The sequence below is a fragment of the Chrysochloris asiatica genome, unplaced genomic scaffold (genome assembly GCF_000296735.1).
Source record: "Chrysochloris asiatica unplaced genomic scaffold, ChrAsi1.0 scaffold00260, whole genome shotgun sequence".
NCBI classification, from domain to species: domain Eukaryota; kingdom Metazoa; phylum Chordata; class Mammalia; order Afrosoricida; family Chrysochloridae; genus Chrysochloris; species Chrysochloris asiatica.
In genome coordinates, this window is record NW_006408778.1 from 140,568 (window position 1) to 144,986 (window position 4,419).

Here is a 4,419-nt window from a genome sequence, read left to right on the forward strand (position 1 = left end):
AGTACCATGTACTGCCAAAAGAACAAACAAATCTGTGTTAGAAGAAGTACTGCCAGAATGCTCCTTGGAAGCCAGGAAGTCAAGACTTTGCCTCTCATAATTCAGATATATTATCAGGAGGACCAGTCCCTGGAGAAGTATATCAAGTTTGGTAAAGTGGAGGGTCAGAGAAAAGCAGGAAGTCCCCCAACAAGATGGATTGGCACAGTGGCAGCAACAAGGGGTATAAATGTAGCAATTATTGTAAGGTTGGTGTAAACTGGGCAGTGTTTTGTAATGTTGTGCATAGGGGTCGCTATGAGTTGGTGCTGACTTGATGGCACCTAACAGCAACAACTTCTCTTATCCATTCAGCCTATGTCTAATCCATTTATTTATTCCCAGAATACTGTTGTTCCAGGGTTTGTATATATCACTACATCCATCTTCTTTAGCACATGCATACCTCCCTGTGTCTTCAACTATCTTCATTATTCTTTTGCCACCTTCTCTATTTCATAGCATTGTGATCTGAGAAGATGGTTTGTAATATTTTGATGTTTTGAAATTTATTGAAAGTTGTTTTGTAACTTAATATATGGCCTATTCTTGAGAATGTTCCATGTACACTGGAAAAGAATGTGTATTGTATATCGTGCTAGTATTGGGTTCAGTGCTCCGTAAAAATCTATTAAGTCAAATTGATTGGTCATGCTATTTAGTTCCTCTGTGTCTTTGTTGAATTTCTTTCTGGTTGTTCTATCATTTTTTGAAAGTGGTATATTAAAATTTCCCTCTACTATTGTAGAGTTGTCTATTTCTTTCTTCAATTAGATTACAGTATGATTTATATTTCTTGAGGCTTTTTCATTGGTAGCATAATTATATATTATGGTTATGCCCTCTTGTTCAATTGATTTTTTAATCTTGAGATTATGCCCTTCTTTGACTTTTATGCTAGTTTTTGTCTGAAAGTTAATTTTATAAGAGATTAATATTGCCACTCCTGCTTGTTTATGATGCCCATTCGTTAGATACAGTTTTTCCATCCGTTAATTGTAAATCTGTGTTTGTCTTGGTGTGTAAGGTGTGTCTCTTGTAGGCAACATACTGAAGGATTCTGTTTTCTTATCCATTCTGCTACTCTTTTTTTTTTTTTTTTTTAACCACAGGGACTTGATTATTACCAACACAGGGCAGATCTTCATGGAGTGGTGGAAGGCGGCTTTGGGCCCCTACTTTCCGACGATGACCACAATGACAGAGTCCCCACGTAGGAACATCTTGGAGATGTCGCAGTCCTTGTTGACAGGCTTGGACTTCTTCTTGCCCTTGCCACTCTTGGGGACTTTGGTCCACATTTCTTTCACATTCTCCATCACCATGTTGCAGTGCCTGTTGAAAGCCTTGACGCGGCCCAGCAGCTTCTTGTTGCCACAGTTGATGAGCACTTGGGTTTTGTTCTTGATTGACTGTGTAAGCACCAACAGGAGCCCGGTGTTAAAGTCCTCCTCCTCTCACTTCTGCAGCTCCTCTGGGGTCATCTCACTCTTGGGCTTGTTGAGGAGGCTCATGGTGCTGGCAACGTTCTCCGGTCACTCCCGTTTCCTGTTGCCACAGCTTCTGCATCTGCTACTCTGTCTTTTGACTAGTGCATTTAATCCATTGACGTTTAGCATAATTATCAATCGGTATGAATCCATTGCAGTCTTTTGTGTGTGTGTGTGTGTGTGTGTGTGGTGTTGATGGTTTGTTCTGCATGCTTTCCTGTACTGAGTTCATTTTTTGTGTGTGCTTTCATTTGTCAATTTCTCCATAATTTTAATGTTTCCAAAATCTTCCTGGATTTTCTTTTTCTTGATTTGATGTGAAGGTGTATTAAGTTTCTCTGAGGTTACTCTGTACTTTATTCATTTCATCCCCATTTTTAAACACTGTTTTATCTTGAAATCTGCCTGACTTCCTTGCCACCTGGAATTCTGTAAGTATATTTTCCCTCACTTTGCTTTGTAGTTTTTCTAACCATAGATTGACAACTCTTATGCCTTATTTTCAGTCTTGTAGCTTTGTTTTACCCTGAACATTTTCATATCTGGACTGAATTCCAGGTGGTGTTGTCATGTATGTCCATCTCTGATTGTTGATTGCTATTGTTGGGTTTTAGTATAAAGAACTCTCTTAAGTGTATTTTGGAGAGTTGGCATGGTTTTTACATAATCTTTTAATTTATGATTATCTGAAAATGTTCTAATTTCACCATCAAATTTGCAGGACAGCTTGCTGGGTATAAGATTCTGGGTTGGCAGTTTTTTTTTTTTTTTCTTTCAGAGTTTTGTATGTGCCTCCCGTTGTTTCTTGCCTGCATGGGTTCTGCTGAGAAATCAGAGTTTTTCTAGGTAACATTTTATTTTTATCAAGCAGCTTTCAGATTCTTTCCTTATCTTTGATTTTGGAGAGTTTGATTATGATATGTCTTTGTGATTTTCCTTTTGGATGTATCCCACCTGGAATTCATTCAGCTTCTTGACTGTTTATCTTCTCATCTTTCATAATGTGACGGAAGTTTTCTTTCAACATCTCTTTGACTATTTCTTTTGTGGTCTTCTTTGTCTCTTCCTGTCGTGGAATGATGATCACCAATAAGTTGTTCCTCTTCATATTGTCTCACCTGAATCATAGACTTTGTTTGGATTTTTTCATTCTTTCTTCTGCTTACTCTAGCTTGCTAGTATTGAGAGATTTATCTTCAAGCTCATTAATTCTCACTTCCATTTATTCAAATATATTCCTTTGAGATTTCTGTGTATTGTCCATTTCTGACATTTTATATTAATTTTCTTGATTTCTCTTTGCAGGTTTTATATAATCTTCAATTCTTTATCTATGTTATTAGTTCATTCCTGTAGCACTTTTCTGAATTCTTCCTTTTTCCCCCCTTAATCTTTCTGCCAATAGTGTGGAGGTAATTAAATATCATTCTCTTGAACTCTTTTTCAGGCATTTTCAGTACCTTTTTTCTTCCAAAAACATTTTCTAGCTCTGCCTTTGAGTCATTTGTTTGAGATACTGTCTTGTTTTTTCATGTGAACAGAAATCGTCTGTTACTTTGAGACCTCGTTTTACTTGTATTAAGTTGATGAATGTATGGTGTGGTATTCTTAGACACTCACCGACTGCATTCTGTTGGATGAGATCAAGAGATAAGCCTGTGAAAAATTCTCTGTTCAGTTCAAGTTGAATTTAGTTGATTATATTATTGCCTTTGATTTAATGAATAACAGTTGGTATTGACTAGTCCAGTAGGTGGTGTTTAAGAAGGTATGGCTGTGGCTTTTCTGTATGGCCACAGTAGCTATCTCCTGTCATGTGAGGTAAGAAGAGAAAATACTCTCACAAGAGAGAAAGAAAATAGAGAGAACAAACAAGATAGCAGATCAGGAAGAAGTGCAGTGGGGAGCTCCATCAGCAACACCACAGAGTATCAGACCAAGCAGGATTGTGATGGTGCCCGAACTCTGAACCACATATAAAGAAATATTTAGAAGGTGGGAAGGCTTAGAGCTAGAGGAATTTGTAGCAGAAGCAAGGAATCCATTGCTTCCTAATTCATGATGCTCAGCTGCTCCTCGAGCTGCCATCCTGGAAGAGACCAAGTGGGGGAAGGATCCGAGCAGCCACAGAAGCCTGACAGAACCATGGATATAAAGGTGTGGACATTCTTTATGTTATTTTATTTTATTTTTGGTATCTGTTCATTTGTCTCTCACTGCTTGTACACCACCATTCTGGTGACTAGAGGGGGTACCTAAGCAAGTGGACATCCCACCCCCACCCCCAGAGGGTTCTACTACGCATGCACACAGATATCCTCGAAATTCAAAGTGACAGCTTCCATTTAAAAACAAACGGCCACAGCTGACCCTGAACTATTTATCAATAGGAAAAAGGTCTGAACAGGGATTGTGGAGCAGGACTAAAAAGGAAATAGGCTGAAAATGAAATCCTGAGTTACATCACAACGACCAACAGTAGCATCTTGAAATTTCTCAGGAAGAAGAGTGGAAAGGGAAGCCCATATCACGATTACGTCTACCTGGAGACAATCACAAAACATATAAATACCAAAACACACACCCATCTAAATATTAAGGCCACAGACAACTCCTGAATATGCACAAAACACAGAAACAGATGACCATATCTGCACATGTCCAGAATTGAGATATAGTGACTGAGATAAATGAGCTGGAAGTAGACCTACACTCCATACTGGAAGATGGGCAGGCTTTGGAAATGCCTGAGAAGGACTTTAGAAAAATGATTATAAAATGTATCAAAACACTATACCATGGACTTGAGAAAAATAAGGAAGAAGTCAGGAAAGTGTTACAGGAATAATCAAATAAAATAGAAACAGCATTGGAAACAATTCAAAACCTA

At 38.2% G+C, this 4,419-nt stretch overlaps 1 pseudogene; it reads right to left on the bottom strand.

Moving 5' to 3' along the window:
- Positions 1 to 1,214: 1,214 nt before the first annotated feature.
- On the bottom strand, positions 1,215 to 1,553 carry LOC102841175 (annotated as a pseudogene).
- Between the last annotated feature and the right edge of the window lie 2,866 nt (positions 1,554 to 4,419).